Source organism: Marmota monax, unplaced genomic scaffold (genome assembly GCF_021218885.2).
Source record: "Marmota monax isolate L192 unplaced genomic scaffold, Marmota_monax_Labrador192_F-V1.1 WCK01_AAM20220418_F8-fsc00188, whole genome shotgun sequence".
NCBI lineage: Eukaryota > Metazoa > Chordata > Mammalia > Rodentia > Sciuridae > Marmota > Marmota monax.
Window position 1 is genome coordinate 2,688,696 of NW_026692655.1, and position 26,129 is coordinate 2,714,824.

Sequence of the window (26,129 nt, forward strand, 5' to 3'; positions counted from 1 at the left end):
CACAGGCTCTTTTTAAAAAAAATATGTTCTAATTAGTTATAATGACAATAGAATGCACTTCGGTACATCATATAAATGGAGTATAATTTCTCATTCTTCTGGTGGTACTTGAAGTAGAATCACACTGATTAGGTAGTCATATATGTACATAGGGAGAAATACAAATCAAAACCATAACAATTATGGAGAGCAGTATGGAGATTTCTTAGAAAACTTGGAATGGAACCACCGTTTGACCCAGTTATCCCTCTCCTCAGTTTATACCCAAAGGACTTAAAATCAGCATATTAACAGTGATGCAACCACATCAATGTTTATAGCAGCTCAACTCACAATAGCTAAACTATGGAACCAACCTAGATGCCCTTCAGCAGATAAATGGATAAAGAAAAGGTGGTACATAAACACAATGGAATATTATTCTACCTTAAAGAAGAATGAAATTATGGATGGAGCTGGAGAATATCATGCTAAGTGAAAAGAGCCAATCCTAAAAAACCAAAGGCCAAATGTTTTCTCATAAACTTTTTTCATGAAACTAACAAAGTGGTGGGGTGAAAGATAACCAAAATTTATGTTATTGTGTATGTAACTGTAAACTGTAAAAGTGCTCTGAAGAGAATGAATTCAGTTCTGCATGAATATCCAAAAAGGAACCTGAGTTGGTTAAAGGGGGAGGAGCAACCATGGAAAATTTTGTCAACATTTCTATTTCCATATTATAAATTGCTCCAAAATTTAACAATCTAAAACAACCATTTTATTTGGTAATGATTTTATGAATTAGGTATTCTGCAAAGGCTCAGCTGAGAATTCCCTCTGAGGGGGTTTCATTGGCGGTCCATTGAGCCCTGGTGGATCTGGCTGTTCAAGATGGCTCACTGGCAAGGCTATGCACTCATGCAGGCTGTCATGGTCCTGCAGCCTGAGGTCCAGGAGAGCCGCCGTTCCCATGTAATAGCTTAGGGCTGTGAGCACAATTGTCCCAATGACCAAGGTGGAGACTGCACGGTGCCTTATAACCCAGCCTCAGCAGTTACACAGCATCACTTCCAATATGCTCTTGGTCAAAAAATCATAAACACGTCCAGATTCTGACTAGGAAGACTATCAAAGAAATGATGGGCCTGTGTTTAAACTTCCATATGCTTCCCTTAAGGGAAACCTTGATTGAACAGGCAGGACATGTTTGCCAAGCAGAGGAAGAAAGGCATATGACATCCACAGAGAACGGCTTACTCAAAGGTGGATCCAGGGTGGAAGACAACCAGGCACTTTGGAGAATAAAAAGGAGGCTGGTGCGGGTGTGGCTGGTCCTGAGAACAAGGGTGGGGGATGCAGCAGAGGGGCAGGGCTTGAAGGCCATTCATGCTGGGCCTTACTTGGGATTTGCTGTCCGGAGATTTGCATCTGTGTCCTAAGAGACTGTATTTAATGCCTGTGTGACCTTGAATAAGTCCACCTGAGTGTCACTTTCCTTATCTGTTAAATGGGGATGATGTGGATCATATCTACCTTAAATCTGTCATAAGGCTTCGTGACATCATAGCTATCTAGTAAGTGCTCATAAAGAGCCATTGTGGCTATTGATGGTTGTTTTTAATCAGATAACTAGGTAGGGAATTCATTTTGCAGGTAGGGCATTAAACCTAGAGTTTAAGTGGAACCAGAGAATCCAACACAAGCAGTTGAGCAGAGATGGAAGCCCCAGCCTTTCAGGCCCTTGTCAAGAGCTCCCCTAGAACCACAGAGAACTGGGGGTATGCACAGGCTGGTGAGGGTGGAGGACTCCACAGCTGGGCCATGTGGCCACAAGTTCTCACCTTCTGTACATCTAGATGACACCTGTTAGAAGCAGCTACGAATTTTAAGAAACCCTTTAAAGACTGACAGCCATCTCGATGCAAACTCTATACATGGAGTCTGATCCGTATGTAAGTGACACAGGAAGTGTGCCCTAATAAAGGGCAAGCCTCTGGGTTGACAAAAAAGAATCCTGGTTCGACAGGTACTGGCTTGGTACCTTTGAGCAAATCAATAAACTTCAACAATACTGTTATCTTTTATCTAAAATGGGAATGACACTATGTGATTGGGTTCTTATGAGTGTAATTGAGAAAATGTATATGAGCTGCCTGTTAAAAGCACCCAGTGAATACCTCCCTTCCCACTCAAGGTCTAACCTCTCACATCTTGAAATAAGATTCACTTGGTCAGATTTTACCGTTACTGAGGACAAAACAAAGGTGAATCAGACACTGACGATTCTCCATGCTGGTCTGCAAGTCCACTGAGCTGGCTCCAGATTCAGCATCTCTCTAAGACTGTCCCCTCTGCCCAGAGCCTCTTCCCCTTAAGTCATATACAGATTGCTCCTTGCTTCACTCAGGTCTCTACTTCAGAAAAGAGCTAGAGTCTTACAGTACATGGAATTTGGCAATGTAGATGTTAAAATAAGTAGGCAGATACGTAGAGCAGAGGGGTGAGGAAGGAAAAACAGGGCTCACCCCATCCTGAATGATGAAAGATCACTCCACTGCAGGTGAGGGAAATCCCACAAACTCACCTCCCTCAGTGTTAGGTCTTCCTTCTTAAACTAGAAGAACTGGGTTAATCAGCTTAAGTGCCTTTTCCAGCTTGTAAATATGTGTAAATAACAAATGTGTGAAAAAATATTCAACATCTCTAGCAATCAGGGGAATGCAAATCAAAACTACATTGAGATTTCATCTTACTCTAGTCAGAACGGCAGTTGTCTAGAATACAAATAATAACAAACACTGATGAGAATGTGAGGAAAAAGAACTACTCATATATTGTTGATAGGGCTGCAAATCAATACAACCACTTTGAAAAGCAGTATGAGGATTCCTCCAAAGACTAGGAATAGAACGACCATATGATCCAGCTATCCCACTCCTTGGTGTTTGTCCTAAAGAGCTAAAATCAGCACAATAGATTGATACAGGAAGATCAATGTTTATAGTAGCACAATTCACAATAGCCAAGCTATGAAACTAGACCAGCTGCCCATCAACAGACGAACAGACAAAATGTGATAAAATCATGATAAAGTCACATAATTTTAGAATAAAATTTTGATATATACACAATGGAGTATTAGTCACAAAGAAGAATAAAATTATGATATTTACTGGTAAATGGATAGAAATGGATAACATCATGCTAAATGAAATAAACCAGAAAATCAACATGTGAGTGTTTGCTCTCAAATGTGGAAGCTAGATCAAAATAGGGGGGAAATGAGGGGGGAGGGGAAATAGAAGGGGGATAGTGGACTGAGGAGATGGAGTGAGAGGAAGAAAGGACGGGAAAAGGGAGGAATAATGGGATGAAATTAGCCAAATTATGCTATGTGCATATACCACCATGAATTTTACCTTTATATATTTATAAAGCACTAATTAAAAAAAAAAACTATAAAGAGAAGGAAGACCAGCAGAGCTGAGGAAAGGAAATCAGGGCAGAGAGGAGGAGTGGGGAAGGGGAAGTACTTAGGACTGAAAGGAAGCAAGTTGTATTCCACGGATCTATGATGATGTCAAAGTGAACCCCAATATTATGTATAACTACAGTGCATTCATTAAAAATATTTTTATAAAACATGCACGGATCACCAAGGCACTGACCTTTGTGGGACCCCCGATTCATTGCAATTTACTTTATGGCTTTAAACCCCCATAAGTTTTACTCAGATATTAAACTTTCCCACGTGGTGGAAACAGCACAGGTGCATTAAACCCCGGCCCCAAAACTGTGGTTACCACCCCAAAGACATAATACCCGAGGAGGGAGGCTCCCAGACCAAATTAAAACCCATCACTTAGAAAGCGTAACTCCATACACCAAATAAACTCTCCGTGCCTGTTTTCTAAGTCTCTGGACTCAAACCATTCTTTCCAGAAGACAAGATCTGAAGAGTGCTCTTGCGTGGTAATAGGGGAGCAGGCACAGCACCCTTCAAGTGAGAAGAGCAGCGGGAACTAGAGCACAAGGAAGGATTGAGGGCCCTCCTGGAGAAGGTGGCGGATAGTCCAGGGCCTGCAGGGAGAAGAAAGAGGAAGGGACAATGCGGCTGGGACACTGCTGGTGAGGCCTGGAAGCCATGCTAAATGCTAATGAGCCTAAAGCCCTGAGCTACCGACCACACTGCCAGTTAACCAGAAGATCTGCTTATGCACTATACCCCATCTCTCCTTCCTCTTTCCCTCCTCACCCCACACTGCCTGTGAGCCTGGGTGCGCTTGCTCTCTCTCTCTCTCTCACACACACACACACACACACACCCAAAGGACCAATGGCCCACTATTTTCTTACAAACCTGGGGGTTTACATGGCAGCCAGGACCTAAAGCAAAGCTCCAGGACCAACAGAAACCAGAGAGGTCAGACCAGTTAAGAGAATGTGACTTAGGGTCCCCAAGGTTGAGTGGGTAAGACACCCACTGGTTGACTCTGAGACAAGGGACAGCGAGGAGAGGGAGGAGAAGTGAAGCGAGAAGGGCCCAGAAGAAACTCTTCCACATCCGCCCTCCCTGGGGTAAGACAATAAACTGACCAAGTCATTCCTGGGTGACCCTGGTGTCTAGGCAGAGTAGAGAAAGGAGACCTGTCCCTTGCTGTAGCGATGATCTCCCCCACGTGTTTTGGTTACAATGCCTAAAATCCTACTGCTCAGGGATGCGGGCATCTTTAGGAAATGCAAACCGCTCTAGGAGAATCCCACATTAAGCCATTAGCAACTGTTAGCACTTCCACAGGGATTAGAACCACAGAACCCAAGGCTGCCACCACAGGAAGGGATTTTTTTTTTTTAGATTAGTTTATGGGATAATTTACTTACACCTGGGGCAACTGAACACATATCCTTGGGGGAGAAAAGTACAGCTCAAGCTCAGGATTTTTAAAAATTATTTATTTATTCTAATTTTTTATACATGATGGCAGAATATGATTCATTTCATATTATACATGTAGAGCACAATTTTTCAAGTCACTGGTTGTACACAAAGTGTCTTCACACCATTCGTGTCTTCATACGTGTACTTGGTGGAATGAGATAGACATCATTACCCTGCCATTCCTACCCACTTGCCCCTTCCCTTCCCCTCCCTCCCCTTGGCCTTATCTAAAGTTCCTTCGTTCCTTCATCCTCGCCCCCATCACCATTATGAGTCAGCATCCTCAAAGAAAACTTTTGGCCTTTGGTTTTGGGGGATTGGCTAACTTCACTTAGCATTATACTCTCCAACTCCATCCATTTACCTGCAAATGCCATGATTTTATTCTCTTTTGATGCTAACTAATGTTCCATTGTGTATATACGCCACATTTTCTTTATTCATCCATCCACTGAAGGGCATCTAGGTTGGCTCCGCAGTCTAGCTATTGTGAATTGTGCTGCTATAAACATTGATGTGGCTGTGTCCCTGTAGTATGCTGTTTTTAAGTCCTTTGGGTATAGTCGGAGGAGAGGGATAGCTGGGTCAAATGGTGGTTCCATTCTGATTTTTCCCAAGGAATCTCCATACTGCTTTCCAGATTGGCTGCATCAATTTAGGATTTGTCTCACAAATCTGCCTTCATCTCTTCCTCCTCCCAATTCATTCTTGCAGCAACTGCTGAGCACTGTGCTAGGCACTGGCAATACAGGGTGGCCAAAGTAGGCAAGGTCTTGACATTCTGATGGAAAAGACAAGTATAAAGAAGCCCTTTAGTGTCTGTTCCTTGGTTGATGCTCTGTGGGCACATTCCTTCCTGCTGTGCACACCCAACTCTCACTCACATTGCAATTCCCCTTCCAGAGAGATCACTGCAAAAGCCTCCCAGAGTTCCATTCCTAACTGTGCTCTGACTGGTATAATTTCCATTTTCTCATCCAGACTTTAAGTTCCTAGAGGATAGAGATATTGTCATACCTTTCTGCGATTTTTACAAAGCCATGCCCAGGAGAAAACACAAGGACTTGAAAATCTCTGAGGGGGCTGGGGTTGTGGCTCAGTGGTAGAGCACTCACCTAGCACATGTGAGGCCCTTGGTTTGGATCCTCAGCACCACATTAAAACGAAGGTATTGTGTCCAACTACAACTACAAAATAAATATTCTTTTTTTCTGAAAAAGAACATCTCTGAGCCACACATTTTTTTTAATCATTAAATTTCTAGTGAATAAGAATAGTAGTTAATGATCAGGCAATCAGGGTAATACAGGCCAATTAAGTTTGGGTTCTATTTTTCCCCCCTGATATAAAGACCATTTCATGAGGTTCACCTCCTTTGTCCTGGAACAGCAGGGAAAGTGGAAATCGGGGTGGGCCCCAGTGGAAGTTACCGGAAAATTCAAACTCAGGGGAGGGCTAAGGGACACAGCCAATTAGAAGGTCACTGGCTAAGCCAATAGCTTAGATACTTTTTTCATACCTATTTAGCATAGATCTTGACCAGTCACCTTAACACGGTTAAGTAGTAGTTAGTACAAAGCAGTGGAATGCGTAGTAAAGTCACAGGTTCACTTTAAGTTACCCTTAAAGTTGTAAGTTACTGCCAAGGCAGATGAATAAATAACCTGTAGAGAGACAACCTGAGGAGAAACACTGGTACACAAACCCGGAGGATAAACAAACAGAAGTAAAAGGAGCTAATGGGGAAATACATCAAGAAAGAAGGATTTATGGGACCAACTCTTGACAGGACCCATAAAGTTCAGAATAAAACTCAGAGTTACGTCTCCTTCATCTCAGAAGGGGGCATTCTTTAGTGGCGCAGTGCAGTAAGGTAACCTCTGACGGGTGGCCGACCCCAGTGCCCATGTGGACAGAGGATGGACCTGTTGATGAAGCTCCCCTGAAGAGGATGGTCACCAGGAGAGTTCCAGAAAGGGACCAACTAAGGTTAAAATAAGTAAATAAGTAACTAGTCCATCACCCAGTGTGCAGAAAGAGTTGAACACCTGATTAGCAAAGAGTGCATCCGGTGGTCCCCAATTTGCAAGACAACCGTGAAAGGGCAATGGATTTGGAGACAGCACGGATCCCTTGGTCCTTCTCTGCTTGGAGACAGGCCCTCGCTGTCCCTTGAGAGAGCTCTCTGCTTGATCCTCACCCTACTTTCACCCTACTCACACTTGACTTCCAGTTTATTTTTACTTACAATAAAAGTCTCTAGCAGGACTCTCCATGTCTGACTTTAAACTTCTTTTCACTAGAACGCAAGAACCACAGTTTGGAGCTTCAGCTCACTACTCTCACAACGCTTTCCCCATAACCGTTTAGCAGGGATTTTGATCAATCCCCCTACCCAGAGGCTATCAAAGCCCCTAGACTAGAACATTTAAGTGGAAAGCTTACTATCAGTTCCCCCTCTCACCTTGTGGGAGATCTCTCTCTCTTTTATTTTCACTGAAATAAATCCTAATGTGTTCGCTTCTGCCTTCTATTTATTATCTGTGGATTTTATTCTTCAAACTTGTGAGACAAGAACCCAGAAAGAAATTGGTAAAGCAGAGAAACTAGTTTCATGTCAAACTCCAGCTTCATTGCATTGAGAGGCAGTCCATAGACTTTTTTAAAACTATATAAATACTAGTTAACTGATCTGAAAAAAAGATATTGCAGGGGAGGCGTCTTGGGACGATGGTCACTCACAGAAAAGTGGCATTGGACACCAGACATTTGAGACTTGTGGGAGGATAAGGAAGATTAACACTTAAGAAGAACAGGAATAAAAGGCAAGATCTGACCTTATAACTTTTTAAATGCTGAGACCCCAGGTATGAGGTGGGCTAAAATGCCTCTTACCTTGTCACTTGGTGATTACGGGATTGATCATTTAATTGATCTGACTTGCCAAGTGATTTACACCAACTCCTAACATACACCGAGAACCCTACTAAATACCAGGCACACTGATAGGCTCTGGAAAGGATAAAATCCAGATGAGGATTAAACTCAGACTGCATCTGAGCAGACTTTGTGAGGCCACTGTGTTATGATTCTTTTCTTTTTTTCTTTATTTGTATATAGAGCACAATTTTTCATATCTCTGGTTGTATACAAAGTACATTCACACTAATTCATGTCTTCATACCTGTACTTTGGATAATAATGATCATCACATTCCACCATCATTAATAACCCCATGCCCCCTCCCTTCCCCTCCCACCCTCAGCCCTATCTAGAGTTCCTCTATTCCTCCCATGTTCCCCCTCCAAATCCCACTATGAATCAGCCTCCTTATATCAAAGAAGACATTCGGCATTTGTTTTTTTGGGATTGGCCAATTTCACTTAGCATTATCTTCTCTAACCCCATTTCATTTAGCTGCAAATGCCATGATTTTATTCTCATTTATTACTGAGTAATATTCCATTGTAAATTGGGAATGAAAGCACTATTTGACCCAGCTATCCCTCTCCTGGGTCTATACCCAAAAGACTTAAAGACAGCATACTACAGGGACACAGCCATATCAATGTTTATAGCAGCACAATTCATAATAGCTAAACTGTGGAACCAACCTAGCTGCCCTTCAATAGATGAATGGATAAAAAAATTGGCATATATACACTATGTTATGATTCTGAGGATCTCTTCTCTGGGTGTCGAGAGGGCAGGCAACAGAGGAGTATTTGTAGTTAGGAACAGCAGTGACTTCTGCCTTCCCTCCCAGCTTGGATGTAAGCAGTGCCTCAGGATATAATAGAAGTGCTCCTGGTGAAGGGCTTCCACAGGACTTCCTGACTACCAGTGCACTGGGCCTGCATGGGAACTCTCTCATACAACAAATGGAATAAATATGCTTGTTTCTTGCACAACTGGATCTGAAATACCCACTACATGCCAGATTCTAGAAGCACTCAACATGAGCTCCATTTCTGGCTCTTCCTCCACTTGAACTTGGGCAACCTATTGCCTAAGAGTGTCTCTCTGTTTTCTTCATATAAATTGGAAATAATCACAGGACCTAGAGTTGTTCTAAGGATTTTTAAATAAGTTGGTAGAGAAAATATTGATTATTTCTGTCACATGCTGCAAAACGCTTTCCTGCATGTATAGTGTGTGCTAGGAATGTGTATCTGGGTCTCCAAGAAGTTACTTATAATGGGATAAGTGCACTGGTGAGATAAAGTCAGAGATAAAAATCAGGGCAGAGAGGGGCCCTCAGCTCATAATCAGGAGTTCAGGCAGAGTTTCTAGGAGAATAGGAAGAGAGAAATGAGATATGAAAGATCAGCGCATCAAAGAATTAGGGAAATAAATTGTCAGGCAGAGTATATTAAAAATCTCAGGTGTCTGTCACAGAATATAATTTGTGGCAAAACAAACATGGCAAACAAACCCAGAGAAAAGACAGTAGCAATAAAAGAAAAAAAAAACTGAAAGCTGAAGAGCAAAAAGAAAAGTACTAACTTCATTAGGCTAACCAAGGAAGCAGGCTCCACAGGTAGTTATGGGGAGAGCGAACAAATGAGGAAATACAAAACAGTCACTGAAGAAACCCCAGATGTTCAGGGCGGGTGGTGCCTCTGGCAGGCGGAGGCAGGGCAGAACACCAGGAGGGTGCTTTAGGAGTAAAGGTAAGGAGTAGAATCTTGACAGATATTCAAGCTGGGTATCGGGAAGATAGTGATTCTTTATACTCCTTTCTCTACTATAGTATGTGTTTTGAAACTTTTCATTAAAAAAAAAAAAGACTTTGAAAAAGTAGTCACACCCCCAGATCTCCTCCCCCAACCCGCATAGCTAGGAAAGTATCAGACCAATCCTGAAAGAAAACCAGAAGTTCATCCTGAAGAATGAATAAAACCAAGATCTCTAAATACATAGGCATCAGGAAGAATTGAGGAAGAGAGTACTAACCGAACAGTTCGTTATCTGAGTGCTGAGATTCCAGCTTTATTTCCACACAGACTATCAAAAGAACGGCAATCATATTCTCTAGGAAAGATACTAGAAAACTGAGCAGGTCCTTCTGATCTATGACCTTCCCAGCATCAGGTCAGGAGTGATGGTGGTGAAGATGCAGTCAAGCAACATTAAGAATTCTCTCATAAAGTAGCTCAAGCTGATGATCTTATAATGCAAACACACATGTATGCATACACACACACACACACACACACACGGCTCCCAAATAGTTGTGTGGCTTACCATAGTTAAATATGAGCAGAAAGCAAGAGATGGCTGATGCAAAAAGTCCTCTAACATGAATAACAGGCAAATAGGAAAAAAAGTAAATTGGTGAAACAAATGCTGTGCAAAAAGGTAAAAACCTTGAACAAAACAAAAACTGTCATTAATATCCTCAGAGAGAGGAAAGGAGATATCACTTCCATAATGCAAAAATCCTGCTTGGGGAGTAATTAGAAGATATAAAAGAACTCTTGGAAATTAAAATTGTGATCAGAGAACTGAAGAGCTAAATGAAGGACTGAATGAACAATGACGTCAAAAACATCTACCAAACATAAAAGCAAAAAAAGAAAAAAAAAACATAGAAATGAGTCATGGGGAAGAAAATATTCAAAAGATCATTTATGTAAAATATCCAGCATCTATACAATAGGGATTCCAACCAGAGAGAAAGGGGAAATGATGGAAAGAAAATCATCAAAGAAATAATTTCTAATAATTCCCCATAACTAAAGAAAGATCTATGAGAAAGACCAGAACAGAGGATAAAAATAGGACTAAGTCAAATCCCATCAATGAAAATTTCAGAATTCTTGGAATGAATAAAAGATTTCACAGAGGGACGAAAAAAAAATAGGTACATACTAAGGCTCATTAAGCAGATACTTCAAGCTTAAAAACAGAAACGTTAGTGGTTGACGAAAAAAAGTAATACCTTTAAAATTGTAAAGGAAAACAATTTCTAACCCAGAATCGTGAACCCTACCAAAAAGCTAATTAAGTGTAGAGATAAATGAGAGATACTTTTAAACACACAAGTCAGTAGATGGTTCATCCTGTGCCTCCTTTCTGAGAAAACTACTGAAAGAAGTGCTCCACCAAAATGAAGAAGTAAAGCAAAAAGGAGGAAGACATGGGATTCACCTCAGGAAAGAAGGGAAGGGATTCCTCAGGATGAAGATAACAGGAGACCCCCAAAATGAAAGGGGGACAGCTCACCCAGGAAGCAACAAATGCAGATTAAAGCAAATTAGAAATTATACGTGTGATATCTCGGAGAACCTGTGTTTAATACAATACCTATTATGTCTGAATGAACTAAAAGATGATGGACAAAAATAAAGGGTGAGTATGGCAGTCAGAGACAAATTTGGGGAAATTATCTTTTTTAAAAACATGTTAAACAGGACTAAGGTATAGGACAGTGGTAGACCACTTGACTACCATATTTAAGGCCCTGTGTTCAATTTCCAACACTAAGAAAAAGAAAAACCTAAACAACTAAAGAAGATAAATCAATCCCACAGAAAAGAGAGTAAAGAACAAGAAATCATTTTACTGTAAATAGCTCAGCAAACTATCAATTACATAATGTAAACAGAATATTTAGACAACAAACTTTATAATAACCATAGTAAGGAAATTAGAAGAGTGGAAGTCTATTTGTATGTATTCAAGGAGGCATTTGGGGGAAAAAGAAGTAACTTTTTAATCTTCTATAATAAGAGGTCAAAAGATGACTAAACTGAAAAAAAATCATAAAAAGACCCTACATGCATTATTAGAGATAAATTATTTTTGTTTAAAAATTTTATGAGGTATTTTTATGTATTGTACGCATTAATCTTTAGAGAATTGATTCTTCAAACTTTTTTAAAAAACAATACTTTAGTTGTAGATGGAAACATTACCTTTATTTTTATTTATTTATTTTTATGTGGTGCTGAGGATCAAACCCAATGCCTCATACATACGAGGCAAGCACTTTATCCCTGAGCCACAACCCCAGACCTACTCTTTACATTTTTTTTTATTGATTTTGTTTTTTTAAATACACAACAGCAGTGGAATGCATTACAATTCTTATTACACATACAGAACACAATTTTTCATATCTCTGTATATAAAGTATGTTCATGCCAATTCATGCCTTTATACATGTACTTTGGATTTTTTTTACTACAATTCTTAATACACATATATACCACAATTTTTCATATCTCTGTTTGTATATAAAGTATGTTGACACCCAGTTCAAGTCTTCATACATATATGTACTTGGGATAATGATGTCCATCACATTCCACCATCCTTACTAATCCCCTACCCTATCCCTTTCCCTCCCAACCCTCTTCCCTATCTAGAATTCATCTGTTCCTCCCATGCTCCCCCTCCCTATTCCACTACGACTCAGCCTCCTTCTATCAGAGAAAACATTCAGCATTTTTTTTTTGGGATTGGCTAACTTCACTTAGCATTATCTTCTCCAACACCATTCATTTACCTGCAAATGCCATGATTTTGTTCTTTTTTAATGCTGGGTAAAATTCCATTGTGTATATATGCCACATTTTTTTTTTATCCATTCATCACTGAAGGACATCTAGGTTGGCTCCACAGTTTAGCTATTGTGAATTGTGCTGTTATAAACATTGATGTGGCTGTGTCCCTATAGTATGCTGTTTTTAAGTCCTTTGGGAATAGTCCGAGGAGAGGAATAGCTGGGTCAAATGGTAGTTCCATTCCCAGATTTCCAAGGAATCTCCATACTGCTTTGCAAATTGGCTGTACCAATTTGAGTCCCACCAGCAATGTATGAGTGTACCTTTTTCCCCGCATCCTCACCAACACTGACTGTTGTTTGTCTTCATAATAGCTGCCATTCTGACTGGAGTGAGATGATATCTTGGAGTAGTTTTGATTTGCATTTCTCTGATTGCTAGAGATGATGAGCATTTTTTCATATATTTGTTGATTGATGGTATATCCTCTTCTAAGAAGTGTCTGTTCAGGTCCTTGGCACATTTGTTGATAGGGTTATTTGTTTTTTTTGTTGTTGTTGTTGTTGTTGTTTGCTTGTTTGGTGTTTAGCTTTTTGAGTTCTTTATAAACCCTAGAGATTAGTACTCTATCTGATGAGTGAGGGGTAAAAATGTACTCCTAGGATGTAGGCTCTCTGTTCACCTCACAGATTGTTTCTTTTGCTGAGAAGAAACTTCTTAGTTTGATTCCATCCAATTTATTGATTCTTTTTTTTAATTCTTATACTATAAGAGTCTAAAACTAAAACTAAAAACTTTCTTATACTATAGGAGTCTAAAACTAAAAACTTTCTGCTCAAAGGCAATAGTCAAAAGAGTGAAGAGAAAACCTACAGAATAGGAGAAAACAATTGTAAACTATACATCTGACAAGGGGTAAGCTTCCAGATTATGTAAGAACTTTTAAAAACTTAGTAGCAAAAGAGAGAGAGAGAGAGAAAGAAAGAGAGAGAGAGAGAGAAGAAAAAAGCCAAATAACCCAATTTAAAGTCAGGCAACAAATCTAAAGAGACTTGTCTCAAAAGAAGACATACAAATGACCAGGAGGTAAAGGAAAAAAAAATTCAATGTCACTAAGCTTCAGAGAAATGCAAATCAAAATCACAATAAGGAATCACCTTATTCCAAAAAAGTAAGTGGATGGAGCTCAGTGGTAGAGCACTTGCCTAGAATAAGTGAGACCCTGGGTGTGATCCCCAGCACCACCCAAAGACGAAAAAGAAATGTAGAAATAGGAAATAAGCCAGCACCTATTAAAAAAAAGATGAAGAAAGGTATTGTCACTGGCCTCCATACCAGAAAGTCTCTGTCTGTATTTGTGGTTGTTAGTTCAATAGTCTTTGGACATTTTAGAAACTAAGTCACTGAAAATGTTCAACTACACAGGAAGGAAGAGGGTAGAATCTGCAGCTCTGGAGCTATTCAAAAGGAGAAGATATAGCATATCCTATGTATAGAGTAAGGCTGATAAAATAGCACAGACACTTGGAAAATAGTTTGGTAGCTCCTCAAAAAATAAATTAATTAATTAAAACCCTATTAAAAGTAAAAAAAAGAAAAAAAAATCATGGTACGACCCATTAGCTGGTCACAAAGAACACGTCAATAATGAGAACTGGGGCTGAGGCTATATAGCTCAGTGGTAAAGCACTTGCCTTGCCAGTGTGAGACACTGGGTTGGATTCTCAGCACCCCTTAAAAATAAATAAATAAATAAAGACATTGTGTCCAACTACAACTAAAAATATATATATATTAAAAATAAAATGAGAACTGATTTTTTCCAAGCCCCATCTCCACTGAACGGATGACTTATCTGGAATCAAAGGGGTGAGGAGATCACCGAGGGAGTGAGTGGCATTGCCAGGTGTAGGTGTCAGGTCCTTTAACATTTCATAAACTTGCTGTTTGTACGACCCTGCCAATATGCCAAAACTGACCAAACATCTCAGCAGCAGCTGGCCTTCCCTCTAGCAGTCACGCTTGACTGCATTCTGTGGGGACAAGTATCATGAAAGGAGACCTGAATATTTGCTTCCAGGAGCTTCAGATCAGGGATGAGGACCCACACGTGCCAAACCCTTGTAGAATAACCTCATAAAGAGTGGCCTGCTCAGTATTTATCTCTGATGCTCTGGTGTGGCTGTCTCCCTTCTGTCCTCATAGATTTTGTCTCCAGCAGCTTTGGTCAAATGAGAACTTCACGTACGTGAACCTGCTCTTTTTTTCTTATGTTGTTAGATTGCTCAAGAACACAAAGAGATGGTTACTATTATACATATGAACAATGATGCTTTCCCCAGCCTCAGGTCTAACAGAGGGGGAAAAAACATCAGACATCAAAGTGGAGCGTACATAGCAGCTCAGAAGATGGAGACAAAACTCAAGTTGAAACTGGGATTTGGAGGTAATAGGATTCTGCCTACTTATTTTTAAATATGTTTTGTAAGATTGGCAAAAAAAAAAAAAAGAAGAAAGAAAGAAAAAGAAATCTGTAAGAAAAGGCACTCTCATATACTACTGGATGGAATGTTAATCAAGGCCAATTTTGGAAGACAATACTGCAAAGGCTTTCTCAAATATCAAAATTCACTTTGCTTTTGACTCAGCAGTTTCTTTGCTGAGAATTTACCCAAATGTATGCCCAGACATTTGGACAAGAAAATTCACTGCAGCATTGTTCATAAAGCAACAAAAAGGGGGAAAAAATACAACCTAAGCATCTATCAACAGCAAACAGGTCAGATCATTAAGTATTGTATGTCTCTACAATGTAATCACAAGTAACCTTTAAAAAAAGTGAGTTAGATGTATCTTGCAGACATGAGAAGGTTTCTAAGACATATTGTTAAGTTAAAAATAAGCAAAGTTCAGGGCAGCATATTTCCATTTATTCCATACACACACACAAACTGTTTTCTAGAAAAATAGAGTTGTCATCTTTGGAATAAAAGGAGCCGTGAGAAGGAGGTGCTTTGTTTTTGTGGCTGTTGTTTGTTGCAGTACTGGAGATGGAACTCAGGGCCTCTTGCAGGCTAGGCAAGTGCTCTTGCACTGAGTCACACGCCCACCATCCTTGCTTGGTTTTAAGTACCTCTTAAAAAGTTTCAATTTCAACCATATATAAGTGTCTTTTTTAAAAATGATGAATTCTAAAGTTATTAGATAATTCATGAAAAAAAAAAAACAAGTAAACGCTGGTTCAGAGATGGGAAGTGGTTTTGCCAACTTCACTTACATGAGAATAGCAATCACAGAACTCACAGGGAAGGCTCTTTGCTTACTGATCTGGTGCGCTTCCCACTGCTACTTCTCGGCTCCTTAGTCTGCTCGGTGGGAATATTTGCTGCCTCCCATCTTTTAGAAGTCGGGAAGTAATGGCCCTTGCCTGGTAGTCTTGTCATGGCTACCTGCTCCATAAATGAGCAAGTGAATGAAAATTAAGTGAGGTAATGCCTGTGAGAAGAGGAGAATGTGAAAGTGCTCTGCTGAGATTATGGCTTCGACAGTTAATGCACTCTGCCCACCTGGGACTTGACTGTCTCACCCCTGAATCCTCATTTGGAAAGAAGGTGACCGTCCCAGTGGCTCCTCTGTCTCGCATGATGAATGAGAGGACCATAAAGCGAGCAGCCACCAAAGCCTCTGCAGTGGCTCCTATTGGCTTTCTGATCACATCGTGGCTGGCTGTCAGGTCCATGGCCCAGCGATTTATGGTGTCCCTGGGCAGGAGCAGCCTGTGCAAGGCTGTTGTGGTTGCTGCTGCTGCTGCAGTAACCCAGGGACAGGAGCCAAGTTCTCGCTCTCCCTGAAGCTCCTCCCGTTCAGGCACTCTCCCTGCATCAAAGCAGTACAAAGAATGAATGCACCCTGGTGTCTCCACCACCCCTGCACAGCCTTCTCACCAGGACACCATAGCTGCTCATGCAGTGACTCCATGGACATCGCAGGTGTCTTTGTCATTCCCCAGCTTCCCAAAGCACATACAGGGAGAAAAAGGCATTCACCATCTCTATCTTCACTTCAGATGTGTCTGGTTACTGCAGCATCTCAGGAAGAAATGAGCAGAGAGCTCCCCGTAATTCACTGAGCCAAATGTAAAGCAGAATGCTACAGGAAGTGAGGGTGGCCAGGAGGGAATACTGACCAAGAATGGGAGTTCTGGTATCTAAAGGCCTCTGTCTAAACCCTAACTTGGCAACTTAGTGTGACCTTGGACAAGCTCCTGAGCCTCTCTGTTCTTTGGTTTCCTCAACATGCAATGACAATCTTAAGGATTCCAGGTAGCTCTTGGGTTTGCTGTGACAGCGAAGTGAGGCCGTGCATTGGAATAGGACTTCACATTACATTAGGAAGCTGTTCAGCAAAGTGTGGATCCGGCTTACAGTAGAATAGAAAAGAGATGGCATCCAGTTAGAGGAATCATAAAGGCTCCATGAAAGAGGGAGTTCTTTGGATGAAGGGTGGTCATAAGCTGCTCAGGAGGATGTGGAAGGCCAGAGGCCAGGAAGGGAATTCAGAAACAGAGAAGGAATGCGTGGGAACAAGGGAAAGGGAAAGAGGGTGCCTCCTGAGGGGAGATGTGCAGTTCAGTGTGGCTGGAGAAAACTGGGAAGTCACTGGGTTAAAAACCGAAAGGAGAAATTGGCCTTGGGGCTCTTTATGCCAGAAGCAGGATCCAAGATGGCAGAGCCCAAGGAGCAGCTAAACCAAGCTGGGGCGACCATGAGCCAAAGTGCATATATATATAAGGAGTCATTTGAAAACATCTATCTTAGGATAGATGAGAGAAGGTGCCAACAGTAGCTACTTAGGTGACGGCATTATGAGAACACCCTTCCCCTCCCCTCCAGTCTTTACCCTTCTGGGCCAAAAAGGTGCCAAGAGACGCTTCTGGAAAAAAGGCAAGTGTCTTCAGTGGAAGCTTCTAGAATGCTCCAGGTGGTCCCTCCAGCCTCCTTTACTGTAAATGGGGAGACTAAGTCTGTGTCTCTCTTTCCTTCCCAAAGTAACATGGACAGCGGATGTGTGCAGAGGAGCTATGCCGAGAGATCTCACAGACAACACCAAGAGTTTCCTTCCTGAGCTCTGTCTCCCTGCCTAATTAAAAAAAGAAAGAAAAAAAAAAGAAAGAAAGGAAAGGAAAGGGGAAAAAATATGAATTAGATAGATGTCAATCCACCTTCAGTCATTCCCTGTCCACCTTCGAGATTTTTCTGCACATCCACATACCCCATTTATCAGCATTTCTTTCACCTTTCTCAAGGGAAAACACTTGATTGTTTATGCTTAAATTTTTATATGTGAAAAATGAAACATTCTACCATGGACAAATGAAAAACTTCTACTTTTTCCAAATTGAAGGCAACTGGGAGAAAAGGAAAGAAAAAAAAATAACAAACAAACAAAAAACACAACCAAAACAAAGCATCATGAAAATCGAGCTACATCCTCTTCTTCTCTCTTTGCTCGGAGGAAAGATTAGCAAGTGTACATAAAGTGATATACAGAACCAAGTTGAGAGAGAGATTCTCCTCAAGGTAAACACCATGATTACAAGAGCATTGAAGAGAAAATGCCTTTCTCAAAATGAATTCACTGTTATTGAACAGGGTCCCCCCTAAAATCTTCTCTGCAGACCAGACTCACATGCTCTATTACAGCTTGGCAAACACCATTCTAAATGATCTCTAAGAATTCTCCTTTCAGTTCATTTTTCTTTTTTCTACTTTTTTTTTTTTTTGCAAATATTCTCTATTTTCATCTGTCGAGTACTTTTAAAAGTTTAGGAGATCAAAAAGATGAGATGAATAAGGAATGTTCACTGCCGCCATCAAAGGGTTCACATCCTGTGTCAGGTCCTCTGGGAACCTGTTCACCGTGGGGGAACATTTTCCTTGTCTGCTTCCCTTTCCTGTCTCTCCCAACAGTGAGGCTGGGCCACATGATCACGGAGGGCTCTTCCCAATCTAGCTGTTGGAAACTCAGTCAAGTCAAGGTGGGAGAATTGGGGGCTACAGAGGAAGTTAACACCAGAACAAGGGCAGGGAGGAATTCAGGTCACTACCTAGGCAGATTGATCTTGGGGAAGGGCTGAGGTAGGTGCTAAGATTGGCTGACTTCAATAGGAAAAAGCTCAAACTATCTCTGTTTGCAGACAACATGATTCTATATTTAGAAAATCCCAAAAATAACTCCACCAGTAAACTTCTAGAACTCATAAATGAATTCAGCAAAGTAGCAGAATATAAAATTAATACCCATAAATCAATTGTGTTCTTATATACCAATGATGAATCAGCTGAAAGAGAAATTAGGAAAATCATCCCATTCACAATAGCCTCCAAAAAATAAAATGCTTAGGAATCTATCTAACAAAAGAGGTGAAAGATCTATACAATAAAAGCTACAGAACACTAAAGAGAGGAATTGAGGAAGACCTTAGAAGAGAGAAAGACTTCCCATGTTCTTGAATAAGCAGAATTAATATTGTCAAAATGACTATACTACCAAAAGTGCTAAACAGATTCAATGTAATTCCAATCAAAATTCCAATGACATTCCTCATAGAAATAGAAAAAGCAGTCATGAAATTCATTTGGAAAAATAAGAGACCCCAAATAGCTACAGCAATCCTTAGCAGGAAATATGAAGCATGAGGCATCACAATACCAGACATTAAATTATACTACAGAGCAATAGTAACAAAAGCAGCATGATGTTGGCACCAAAACAGGCAAGAAGATCAATACAACAGAAGACACAGAGACAAACCCACATAAATACAGTTATCTCGTATTAAACAAAGGCTCCATGAACACACACTGGAGAAAAGACAGCCTCTTTAGCAAATGGAAATCCATATATAATAGAATAAAAGTTAATCTCTATATCTCATCCTACACCAAAATCAACTCTTAAATGGATAAAAAAAAAACCTAGGAATTAGGCTATATTCCCTGTACCTACTAGAAGAAAAGTAGGCCTGATACTTCAACACATTGGCACAGGAATGATTTCCTGAACAAGACTCCTAAAATATAAGATATAAAATAAAAAATCAATAAATTGGATGGCATCAAACTAAAAAGCTTATTTACAGCAAAATAAATAAGAGAGTGAAGAGAGAATCTACAGAATGGCAAAAATCTTGCCACCTGCACCTCAGATAACAACCTCAAGGCATTAATTTCCTGGATATACAAAAAAAAAAAAAAAACTCAAAAAAGTTAATACCAAACAAACAAATGACCCAATCAATAAATGGTCAAAGGAGCTGAAGAGACCCTTCTCAAAAGGAGAAACATGAATGATCAACAAATACATGGAAAAATGTTCAAAATCTCTAGCAATTAGTGAAATGCAAATTAAAATTACACTGCAATTCCATTGCACTCTAGTGCAATTCCAATGGCATGTACCAAGAATACAAGTAACAATAAATGTTGCAAGAATGTGGGGCAAAGGCAACACTCATACCTTGCTGGTGGGACTGCAAATTAGTGCAACAACTCTGGAAAGCAGAATGGAGATTCCTCCAAAAACTAGGAATGAAACCACCATTTGATCCAATTATACCATTCCTCGGTATATATCAGAAGGATTTAAAATCAGCATACCACAGTGATGCAGCCACATCAATGTTTACAGTAGCACAGTTCACAATAGATAAGTCATGGAACCAACCTAGGTGCCCTTCAACAGATGAATAGATAAAGAAATTAAAGATAAACATACACACACACACACACTCTCTCTAACAATTCCATTCTTTAGGGGAAATGAGTATTTATGTCCATACAAAAACATGTACATTGCAACATACTAAGAATGTTCATAGTAGTCATTTTCCTAATTGCCCAAAGATGAAAGCAATGCAAATTATCTGTTTCAGGCAAATGGGTAAACAAAAAAATGTACATTGATATAATGGAATACAATGCACCAATGAAAAAGAATACTGCCACACTTAACAACATATATGACTTTAAAAGACATCATATTGAGCAGAAGAAGCTAAATATAAAAGAGTACACAGTATCTGATTCTATTTGTAATATATACAAGAACTAAGAAAATGAATTTATCATAATAGAGGTCGTAATGGTGGTAGTCTATGAGGAAGAGGTTAATATTAATTGGAACCTTCTTGGCTGCTGTAAATGTTCAGTATTAGATATGTTATATGTATTTTTGTGTGTGTATACAAAAATTCACCAAGTTCTATACTTACAGTTTAAACATTTTATTATGCATAGGTTGTACCTCAACAAAAAAAAAGTAAATTAAAAATTAATAATCAAGGACACCCAAGGCTGTTGAAGATGTTTGGCTGACCCATGACTATAAGAGGAACAATTTCTCAAGGAGAACATTTTGCTGTGTCCCAGACCTCTTTCCAAAGCTTTTTATATGCTGCTGCAGACCCTCACAATCTTAGAGGGACCACGTCTTTGGGTGGATCCAAAAATCCATATCATTATCCAAAATGATATGATGGGGAACCTAATAGAGATCAGATTTGGAAAAGATAAGTAATAGAAATAAGTTCCCACGCAGGACAGAACCTACCAAGAGGTGTGTCCGAGAAGACATGGTTAAATATCAAAGACCGTGATGTCAAATATTCCCTTCTGTCAGAGCCCCGCCCTCAGACCTCCACAAACACACCACTTAAGCTCTCATCCTGAAGCCAGCACAGAGAAGAGGCACAGCAGAATAGGAAGGGCACAGCATCGGGCGTCTGAGACCTTGGTCCAAATTCTGACATCCCACTAATTTATAGCATGACCTTGGACATTTTCTGAACTCCTCCTTCACCTTTTATTTATTTAGTTAGTTGATTATCTGAACAGAGTGGTAAGTAGATTGTATGCTGGCTCCTCTCTTTGGGGGATCATGAGCATTTTGAGACTGTAAAGGACATCATCATTCCCCTCTTCAGAAAAAAAAAATGCCCCCACACACAGTTTTGTGCATCATTTCAGGAAGCCGGTAGAATCCCTGTAGATCGTCCATGGGCTGCAAATTAAGAGCTCAGAGATCTGAGCATTTATAAGATTCATTCCAAGGACGATATATCCACATTCTCTTTTCTTCTTTTCGTGCCACTGCTACTGGTTCTCTTCCTTTGTTCTCTCCCTACTTTCATTTTCTCCAGCTGCCAAGACCACTCACTCCGACTTGACACTTCCAGATTAGGTTAGGGAACAGAGGGGATTACGATGGACACACAGTGGTCACGGCCAAGCATCCCCCCTGCCCATCAGACCCATCCAGCTCTCAGGGGATGTGCATTTACTGCAGAGACAGAACATCCCTTAATTTCTGGCTAGCTAAAAAATCACCTCTTCCAGTTGTCACTCTTTAGTAGTAATTAAAACATGCAGGGGGCAGAGACAGAACAGTCGTGTTTTCTGTTAACCTCCCTATTCACCAAGAAACAGGTTTCAGAGTGGGGTAAGGAGGAACTTGTGTGTACTGAGCATCCAGGGGGTAAGTTCCACCTGTGGGCTCCCCACTATCCCTGCTGAAGGAGCTCTGGAGTAGCTGGTGTTTTACAGATAAGATACATGAAGCCCTTCAAAAATTAACTCACAGGTAGCAGAGGGTAAGGTCTGTCCTCAACTTTAGTCCCCATCATGTGTCTGGGAGAGGGGATCAGATGCTGGGAAGAGTCCTTCTCTTGTATGTGGCTGTATACACAGGTAACTGCCTTGGGCCACATTTTGTCAAGCAGCCGACCACAGGTTTGAACTCTCTGCAGTATCTAACTCCATAATATTAGGCTTTCCTGGTCAATGTCAGCTATTAGATAGTCATAGAGGATATCTGGGGCATATGGAAAAGGGGAATTGTGAAACAGGGATGGGACTTGGGAAGGGTTGAGGGGGCAGCATGCAGGATTTCTTAATTCTGAGGGTTTGCCACACCCACAAAAGAGAGTTAGAAGACAATTGCATGGAATGCCTGTCCTCATCTCCACAGGAGTTTCCTAAAGACTCAGACCCTTTTCACATCTGCTTTAAGTCACTGACAAGGTACTGAGTTCTTGGCATTGTATCCAAGAAACAGTGAGCTTTAAAAAAAAAAGACACCCCAAAACCAAACCCATTGCATGGTGAGAACTTCAGGCAATAAGGATGGCAGGAGCAGGGGTGACAGAAATTACTAGGGACCAGTATTCTTTACTTGCCATCCTATCCCCTCAATTGATTTTGAAATTGGAGGAACCTAACTCTGAGGACAGACCAGACCCTCTGCTGCCTGTGAGATCTTAGACAAGTTGGTTTTCTTTTAACAGCTTCATGTTCCTTGTCTTAAAATCTGGACCACATCAGCTACTGCAGAGCCCTTCAGAGGAGTAACAGGGAGCCCACAGTTTGAGACTTGCCCCCCAGATGCTCAGTGCATGTGAGTTCCTCCTCACCCCACTCAAAAAATCTGTTTCTTGTCAGACTGGGCTGCACCAGCCCTGCTTCTGTGATCCCAACTAGAAGAACAGTCACAGAAATCACAGGTGCATACGTTGGGGGGTATGAGAAGTTAGCCAGACTGCAAGGCTAAAAGGTGAGCAGACTCTCTCCTGGCCCTGAGATAATGTGTGTTTCTGTCTCTTTTCCCATTCAGATCATCTATTTCTTCAAACAGCAACAAAAAAAAAATAATTGAAGTATGACTGACATGTAAAAGCTATACATAATGAATGACTCCAACCTGATGAATCTGGACATAAGTATATACCCAAAATTCATTACCACCATCAAGGCCATGAACATTCTCATCTGTCCAAATGTTTCTTCCTACTCCCTTTATTTTTAGACTTTTTTTCTTTTTCTTTTTTTGGCTGTACTTGGATTGAACCCAGGGGCATTCTACTGAGCTACATCCCCTCTACCCTCCCCCTACCTTTTAAATTTTGAGACAGTATCTCACTAAGTTGCCCAAGCTGACCTCTAACTTGTGGTACCCCTGCCTCAGTCTCCCAAGTGGCTAGGATTGTAGGTGTGCACAACTGTGCCCACCTTAGACCATGAATTTCTCAAGCGCATACTTCATGGCTATTTCATCCCTGAGGATATTATGTGAGCCACATCACATGTGGAAACAGGCAAAGATTCTGGTTGCTAGCCTGGGGGAGCATGAATCCCCTCTATCTCTTTCTAGGTAAGTGACTCTGGACGAATAATACAACTTCTCTAAGCCTGTGTATCTCTCCACCTGGAAAATGGATTAAAAATAGTATCTACTTCAAAGGATTGAGCTCTAATTGAAGTCATAGATATAAAATATTTAGAATCAAAGCTCAGTACAGAATTCACAATCAGTAATAATTTGTTATAATTGTTGCTCTTGCTAAGACCGGGAACGTGGGTGTTTGTAAGACTTGGCATCCACTCTCAGTGTAAATAGAGACAGAGACAAGGAAAGAAGTGATGACAAAGAGTGGGAATGGTAGAACGGGAGACATTCACAGAGAATGTCACAAGCCCATAAAAGGGATCCCTAGACCAGACGTGGGGGTATGGAAAGCCATCCAGAAAAAAAAAATGACATCTATAGTTTAAAAGATCTCAAGGGTGAGCAAGAAAGAGTACAAAGGCCCAGGGACAAGAAGGACAAGAGTGGCATTTGGGGGAACTTACATGCTGAATGGAACAGAGATGGTGAGAAGTTGGGGGACGTGAGGTCGGAGAGGACATCAGGGGCCAGTTCATGGTTCCTAAAACCATTCCTTGGATTGCTCATGGTGGAATATGTATTTGTTCACGCTGACATTGGAGTTTCCTAGTTCACAGATGAGACAAATACAAAGGTCACATCCTATAGCCAGAACAGAGTCCCTGACGGCTGATTCTCCATATGGTCCCCATTTCCCACCACACTACCCACATTTTGAAAGTAAACATTTTGAAAAGGCCAAGGTCTAGTTCCCTTGAGTTGCACTAATGTGATTGTCCCCTCCAAGTGAGGCAACAAGGAACAATGGGATGGATACTCATTCCATTTTTATTGTTTCATAGTCTCTGAACTTAGACAGTAGGGTTGACATGCTCAAGGAACTCACCCACTTGGAATGTCAGCACTGGGCACTGAGACTTGACCAATGCCAGAAAAGAAAGCCACACCAAGGAACAAGCACTGAAGTCCTTGCTCATGTTGCTTTGTGGGGTTCTCTGGCTCCTAAGGGAAGACATCATTGACCCAAAAGAAAAAGAAAGAAAGAAAGAAAATTACCTTTGAGAAGAAGACTGACTTGACAGGGAGTAGTGACCCTCTGGGAGCATTAAGGAGAAAGAAATTGAAGTGGCAAATGAAACAGTGCGATTTGGCTTATCTAAGGGAGAGGAGATGACGAGGCAGGAAAAACTAAGTGAGAATTTTGATGGTTTCCAAGACCCTGTAAGCAATGGCCTGAATTTGGAACCTTGTGCTGAATCAAAGGTAAGCCAAAGAAGGAGGAAATTGAGGGTGATTTAACTTTGAAATGGGGGAGGGAGCGAGACCATCATCTTTAACTCTGCACTAATAAGTTCAGATAGAATCCACAGCCTTGGTTCTCTGACATGGATGCCCATTTACCTCCAGGGAAGAGGCTGGTAAAGGCTTTTCAATGGCACCGCAGATAAACTTGAAGGCTCTTCTGCAGGACGCTGAGGGAAGACCCATTTCAAAGCCATTACACGGACAGAAAGACACTCAAGAACACCCGGGCTATTGTGGGAATGTGAGGGATAGGTGGGTCAGGGAACTGGGGGGGTTTTCACAGAAGAGTGTGTCATGTCTAGATAAAAGGAGGGCATGCTTCAGAGGTGGTGCGAACATGCAGCCTCAGAAAAGAAATGCATTTCAAGAGGGAAATCCAAACTCTGCCTTTTAGACATCAAAGACAGTCTCTGCTATGTGCTTTGCCATTTCAGCACACACTGCCTTGGGTTTCTTTGATAACTTTCTATCGTGTTCACTAGTCATGTTAGTTGAGGATTTCCCTTATGTGACCATTAACTCTGCCAGATACTAGGCAGACTCAACAAAGAACAGGACAGAAATCTACCCAAGATGGATATGCAATATGGAGTGGAGGAAAAAAATACATGAAGAAAAGCAAATCACAGAAAAAATTATTAAGGGGGGTGAAAGAGAGAAAGAGAGACAGATAGACAGACAGACAGATGACACTGGAAAAGGTGGTAGTGCTCTGGAAGTTCAGAGGGCAGGAAGCTTTGCTTATCTAGTCACCCCAACAAGACTCCACACAGACAACAGACAGTTTTCTGAATGTCAGTACAGATGGTCCCAGTTATGATTTTTCAATTGTTACTGTTGGTGCAAGAATGATGAGCATTCAGTAGAAATGGTACCTTGAATTTTTATGTTATCTCAGGCTAGTAATATGCAGTACAATACTCTCTTGTGACGCTGAGCGGTGACCCAGCTGCAGCTCCTGGTCAGCCTCCTAATCAAAACAGTAAACAATGGACATGCTCCAGTGTACTGTGCTGCCAAGCTAGGGTGTCCAGTAACCTGGGCATCTTAAGTGACTTGCAAAATTTCAGTTTTTGAATTGAATTTCCTCAGACCAGGCTGAAGAAACAAGTCCTCTGTAGAACTCTTGCTTTTAACAGAGGTAGTAATTTAAAATGCAGTTCAAGACGAGT